This window comes from Nylanderia fulva, unplaced genomic scaffold, assembly GCF_048542155.1.
Source record: "Nylanderia fulva isolate GAGA-0341 unplaced genomic scaffold, ASM4854215v1 Scaffold1135, whole genome shotgun sequence".
Classification (NCBI taxonomy): domain Eukaryota; kingdom Metazoa; phylum Arthropoda; class Insecta; order Hymenoptera; family Formicidae; genus Nylanderia; species Nylanderia fulva.
The window spans coordinates 20001-26870 of NW_028189341.1; the positions used below are offsets into that span (position 1 = coordinate 20001).

General features: G+C 56.4%; 1 non-coding gene and 1 pseudogene across 1 annotated transcript; both read left to right on the forward strand.

Moving 5' to 3' along the window:
• The first annotated feature begins 384 nt into the window (after window positions 1–384).
• LOC146724841 (5.8S ribosomal RNA) lies at window positions 385–541 on the forward strand. The gene has a single exon (XR_014926176.1). It is a non-coding gene; the product is annotated as a 5.8S ribosomal RNA (ribosomal RNA).
• Window positions 542–2892: 2351 nt separating this feature from the next.
• On the forward strand, window positions 2893–6870 carry LOC146724842 (large subunit ribosomal RNA; annotated as a pseudogene; the record flags this gene model as incomplete).

Sequence of the window (6870 nt, forward strand, 5' to 3'; positions counted from 1 at the left end):
GCCGAGAACACACGGTGTGCGACCGCGAGTGCCGAGCGAGAGGACCCCCATATATATTATATATATATATATATATATATATACACAAGAAGGGATCGATGATATTTCGACCAATCTGTCAACTGGTCGGTCCGACGGTTCTTCAAGAGCTTCCGCCCCGGCTCTCCCGTTGCGGGAGAGACGCTCCGAACGAGAAACACACAACTCTATCTTTGGCCGTAGCCTTCCTGGCGGGAGGCGGCGGTCCGCGCGCGTCCTCGGACGCGCGCGGACAGGCTGATCGAAGAGCCACCACGATTATTCTCTCTCTCTCGTCGAGAGAAGAGAACCACGATGGTTGAACGAGAAGCGCGTTTCTTCGCGAACGCAAAAATTTCGAACGATTACCCTGAACGGTGGATATCATCTGGCTCGTGGGTCGATGAAGAACGCAGCTAATTGCGCGTCAACTTGTGAACTGCAGGACACATGAACATCGACATTTCGAACGCACATTGCGGTCCACGGATACAATTCCCGGACCACGCCTGGCTGAGGGTCGTTTTAGTACCCCTAAACTGCTTGCGCCCGAAAAGCGCGCACGGCCACGACGCGGGCGACCAGAGAAATGGCGCGCGCGTCGCCTGTGCCCTGTGCAACGCTTACAATGGGCGTACGAGCGATCGTTGGACGTTCGCCCGAGGTGTCTGTGCCGCGCCGACCGGCCGCGGTGCAAATCCTGGCGTCGTCTGAAATGACACACCGAAATAATAATAATAATATGAGGAGGAAGAGAAGCGCACAAGCGTGTAAAACGTTGGCGAACGCGCGCCCAGAGAATGCTGCGCGAATTAAGAGGGGGAGCGTGTTTGTGTAATCCAAGTCGTGTGTGTACGCGAGAGCGAGGAGAAGGAGAAGGAGAACCCCTACCCCCCCCCTGCTGCCCCACCCTTTCCCCCGTTAGAACCACCTCTTCCATTACAAACTCACACGAGTTCCGTCCCACACCTCCCCACATGCTCCTCCCTGATTCTATAAGCTATCACCCTCCCCCCCATCGCTCCCTTCCTTCCCAATGCTCACCACTTGCACATCCTAACTAGCCTGACTCTACATCACCTCCGCACTGAGCCCAAAGCCTTACCCGCCCTCGTTCCCTCCACCCTTCCCTCCTCCTCCCACACGCCCCTTCCCCCCCCACTCTCCTACCCAGCAACCCCCACACCCACCCCCACTCCTTCACCATTCCTTCTGATCCATCCCACTACCTCTATATCGCAAGCGTCCCACGCCTACCGCCAATTTTACCCCCCGCTCCTCATCTTAAGACCAATCATTAAATGTCATCTGTCTCCCCTAACACTTTCGGGTTGTCTAGGAACCCATCACCCTACCCAGAAATACAATACCATATCTCTCCGTTACGTCCTACACGCTATTACCTTCAACTTCCGCATCTCTACCCCCACAGCACGAACCCATTCACTCCCCTGCACCCTCCACTACCTTTCCGCCTGCCTTGGGTCCTATTTCACCCTATTCTTCCACTCCCATCACAACCTCCCCCCCCCAACTCTCTTCCACCCCTGCCCCACGCCCCTGCACTAACGGCCCTTCATTCGCTCCAGCCAATCACCCCCCGCACACCCCCCCTCTTAGTCCCACACGTCTCCCGAAAACTCCCTCCCTTCTTCTCTATACCCCCCACCGCGTCTCCGCCCCTCCCCCCTGCAGTAACACCCACCCGCTATCTCTCTATCAACCGTCACGAACTACCCCCGCCCGCACCTCCCCTGTTATTTTGCACTACCTCCTCATTCTCCCCTTCCCACCCTACGTTCTCAACTTCTCCTATCTCTCTCTCTTCAACCCCTTTGCCCCAGCCAGCCTCTCACACCCCCTCAGCTTCCGACACCCCCCCCCCAACCACACGTCATCCCCCTCACCCCTGATCCTCCCCTCCACCTTACTCTCCTACCAACCACCTACGCCATCTTTACGACTCAACACCGAGCCCCCAACTTCCGTATCAGCCCCTTCAACTTCACCCCATCAAGCTCAACCCCCTCTTCCTCTCCCTATCTCATACTACACCTCCTACCTTCTACAACCTTCTGCTTACTCCTATGTCACCAATGTCCTACCCCCATGAATTCTCATCCTTACTCTCTCTACCCTTTTCTCATCTCCTCACAATGATGAGAGTAAGAGCCGCGCGCGAAGGTGAGCAGCAACAAAACGGCCAAAAAAAGGGTAAGGACGGTGAATGGCACCGCTCGCTTTCCCTAGAGCGGGCTCGTGAGTCGTTGTCTACCGAAAGTAGTAGCGCTTGTCTCACCGTCTCTCCTCTCCGTACATAACACAGACTGACCGGACTGCTACGCACTCTGCCGAGTCTCTCGGTTTCGATAGCGCTCGAGCGTCCTTATGCCGGAGGCCAGCGCCCTTGCCCGCACACATCACGGTTTTTAACGGAGGAAATATACGGGCGTCGTGTCCGGCGAGAAGAGAGCATTTCGTAAGCTTCCTCGTTACTGGAGAAGGGTTTTGAATCGCGAGACGACCGCGGGTACGAGTCCCACGAAATTTTGTAAAGGAAAAAAGGGGACCGGCGCGCCGCGGCGTGTACTGTCGAATCGATTCCGCCAGCATTTAGTATAATAAAAGAGAAAAGGGAGAAGCCGAGAGGAATCTCGAACAGCCCGCGATATATCGTCCCATTTCACACCAACGAGGGTTGTGTGCGGTTAGTTTTGCGCCCCGGCGATTGGCCTTTCGCGTATGTCGTTGTGCCGCTGCTGCTCTCTCGGTTCGACGCTCTCTCTCTCTCACTCTTATAATATATATTATAGAGGAGAGGACGACGATGAGCGACGCGGAGGAGGCAAACGGCTACGAAAACTCACTATGCGACGACCTCAGAGCAGGCGAGATTACCCGCTGAATTTAAGATATTATTAAGCGGAGGGAAAAAGAAACTAACCAGGATTCCTATAGCGGCGGCGAACGCGAACAGGAAAGAGCCCAGCACCGATCACAGCGGTTCCAGCCCGCCGGGGAGGGGAAAGGTGGTGTTTGGGAGCGTCCCTTATCCCGACGGTGCCGCGTCGCGTCAAAGTCCATCTTGAATGGGGCCATTACCCGTAGAGGGTGCCAGGCCCGTAGCGACCGGTGCGCGCCTCGGAGGATCTCTCCTTAGAGTCGGGTTGCTTGAGAGTGCAGCTCTAAGTGGGTGGTAAACTCCATCTAAGGCTAAATACGGACCACGAGACCCGATAGCGAAACAAGTACCGTTAGGGAAAGTTGAAAAGAAACTTTGAAGGAGAGAGTTCAAGAGTACGTGAAACCGTTCAGGGGTAGGTAAACCCTAAGAAACCCCAAAAGATCGACACGGAGATTACTCGTCACGGAGCTGGATTCGCGTCGGTCGGCGATGTCCCGCGGAGGAGTCTGGCGGCTCGCGCGCGGGCAACGATACCTGCGCCGATGTCCGGCGCTAGTAGTCGTGCAATTCTCCCCAAGTAGTTAGAACGTCGCGACCCGCTGGGTGTCGGTCTACGGCCCGAGGTTGCGGGTCGTCGCGTGTCGCCGGTAAAAGGCCACGCGACAAAACCTCGGCGCGTTCCGCACGGAACGCGCGCGAGTCTCATCTGGTTAAAGCGAATGATTAGAGGCCTTGGGGCCGAAACGACCTCAAACCTATTCTTCAAACTTTAAATGGGTGCGATCTCTGGGCTTTCTTGAATTATGAAGCCACGAACATCTTCGGCATCAGAGTGCCACGTGCGGCCATTTTTGGTAAGCAGAACTGGCGCTCGTGGATGTGAACCAAACGCAGAGTTAAGGCGCCCAACTCGACGCTCATCGGAACACCATGAAATGGCCGTTGGTTGCTTAAGACAGCAGGACGGTGGCCATGGGAAGTCGGAATCCGCTAAGGAGTGTGTACAACTCACCGGCCGAAGCAACTAGCCCTGAAAATGGATGGCGCTGAAGCGTCGAGCCTATACTCTGCCGTCAGCGGCCAAGTGGGGCGGCAACCGGGAGCGGGCGTTAGTCTTCTCCGCGTCGTCACGAAGCCCTGACGAGTAGGAGGGTCGCGACGGTGAGCGCAGAAGGGTCTGGGCGCGAGCCTGCCTGGAGCCGCCGTCGGTGCAGATCTGGTGGTAGTAGCAAATACTCCCGCGAGGCCCTGGAGGACTGACGTGGAGAAGGGTTTCGTGTGAACAGCCGTTGCACACGAGTCAGTCGATCCTAAGCCCTAGGAGAAAATCCTATGTCAATGACGGCGTACAATATACTCGCAGTGTCGAGAAATAATAATAAATATTATACGAAGGACACACGCCCGTCGGGCGACGAAGGGAATTTCCGGTTCCTATTCCGGAACCCGGCAGCGGAACCGCATACAATTCGGGCCCTGTAAGAGTGTTCGTCGGGGGTAACCCAAAATGACCTGAGACGCCGTCGGGAGATCAGGGAAGAGGTTTTCTTTTCTGTATAAGCGTTCGAGTTCCCTGGAAACCTCTAGCAGGGAGATAGGGTTTGGAACGCGAAGAGCACCGCAGTTGCGGCGGGTGTCCGGATCTTCCCCTCGGACCTTGAAAATCCAGGAGAGGGCCCACGTGGAGGTGTCGCGCCGGGTTCGTACCCATATCCGCAGCAGGTCTCCAAGGTTAAAGAGCCTCTAGTCGATTAGAATAATGTAGGTAAGGAAGTCGGCAAATTGGATCCGTAACTTCGGAATAAGGATTGGCTCTGAGGAGCGGGGCGTGTCGGGCTTGGTCGGGAAGCGGGTCTGGCTGACGTGCCGGGCCTGGGCGAGGTGAACGGTCGGCGTTCTCGCGCCGGTCCCGGGATCCGAGCTCGGTCCCGTGCCTTGGCCTCCCGCGGATCTTCCTTGCTGCGAGGCTTCCGTGGCGGCGCGAGCCGTCGTGGTCGTCCTCTTCGGCCCGCCATTCAACGCTCAGCTCAGAACTGGCACGGACTAGGGGAATCCGACTGTCTAATTAAAACAAAGCATTGCGATGGCCCTCGCGGGTGTTGACGCAATGTGATTTCTGCCCAGTGCTCTGAATGTCAACGTGAAGAAATTCAAGCAAGCGCGGGATAAACGGCGGGAGTAACTATGACTTCTTAACCAGTATCTGGAGACAAGGTTCCCCAATAGGAGTCTCGAAGCCATCAAGGGTAAACGGCGACAGGAGCCTTACCGAGTGTGATGGTTAGAGACTTCTGCCAAGAGATCCAATCGCGTCGCTGCGATTGTGATCGATGAGGGCGATAGGGATGGTGCGTTGTGATGACACGAGCCGACACCATTTCTGCGGCCATTGAGGCTAGTACTGACGATCAAAGCGGCACATCAGCCTCCCCCTGAACAAAGTTCTCAGAGGCTGCGGGACAGATACAATCACTCGTAGAGCAGAATGCGGCGTTCCGTAGCTACGAGGCTGATACTCTTGCTGGCACGGCAAGAGATGCTCTGACGGCGGGGAGGGTCGACGTCTTGGCTATCGAAGATGGCTGGGCATGATCTTCCCTCGGCCGCTACAAGTGCGCCCTCCGCAACGCGTTTCGGCAAAGAAGCACTGTCCTCCAGTTAAACGAGAGAGCACAGGAGCAGAAGAGAAAGAGGGAGTATGCAATTGTGCAATCCCTCTACAGAAAGAACAAGAAGTCCTGTTTGTCGCGTATCCTCGAGGGCGACTCGGTGCGCGAGAGGCCGTCTGCTGTCGAATTCCTTAACTGCTGGCGCCCCATTATGGAGGCCTCCAGCGGTGCGGATGGAGACATGACGGACTTGCGTGAGTCGTTTGGGGAGGCGGCACAGGCTGCGAGTGCTGGCCGGGGCCGTACGTCGGGCCCGAGAGGGATTCACCTCGAAGGTCTCGGCGATGGCGCTGCCACGGATCCAGTTCCTGTGGCGGATAAGACCCTTGCTCTGGGATCCTATAACACCTGCAGAGGTGAACAGGATTTCCGTAAGGACTGGCACTGCGCCCGGATTGGACCAGATTACGCCGAGGATGTGGAACGCTGTTCCTGCGATTCTTCGTGCGCTTCTGTTCAATCTGCTGCTCCTGGCAGAGACGATCCCCTCATCAATCGCCACAACCAGAACGGTATTCCTTACGAAGGGGGTATGTCCGATCGGCCAGGTCGACGGAGTAGTAGTACCGACCCTCTCAGCATAAGATCCGTTATAATAAGACACTTCCACAAGATATTGGCAAAGAGATTGGCAGCCCTCGGACATCTTCCGACAGGCGCCAAAGGGGGTTCCGGCCGGTGGACGGGGTATGTGGAGAACGTCCCAGTCCTTTCATCCGTGCTTTGGGAACGCCCGGAGGCGGCTGCTGTCTTCTCTGCATGTGGCGTGCGTCGATACTGTCGAAAGTTTTCGTACGGTTGCGGCACGCTTGCTATTCAATACGACTCTCGATGAGCCCTGGGATCCCTCGGGAGTTTAGAGAGTACGTAAGGGCGTGTCTATTCGAATGCGCTGACCGAGTTAGCAGGGGGTCAGCGCTAGGAAGTGTCGGCCATCAAGATCGGCGCCGTGGCGTGAGACAGGGTGATCCGTTGTCGCCCCCTGCTGTTCAATCTGGTCGTAGATAGAGCACTAGGAATTCTCTCGGAGGACGTTGGCTATCGGTTGGGTGGCAGGCTTATCACTGCACTGGGCTACGCAGACGACATTGTGCTCCTGGCCTTACCAGAGATGGGCTGCAGGAGAACTTGACACCGGCTCATGGACGACTTATGCGAAATGGGCTCGAAGATCAACGCGAGAAAGACCGGAGTGCCTGTCCATGGTGGCGTCCGGCAGAGACAAGAACGGTGAAGGTGGACACCACACCTCTATTCACCGTGGGGGGAGCGATGATA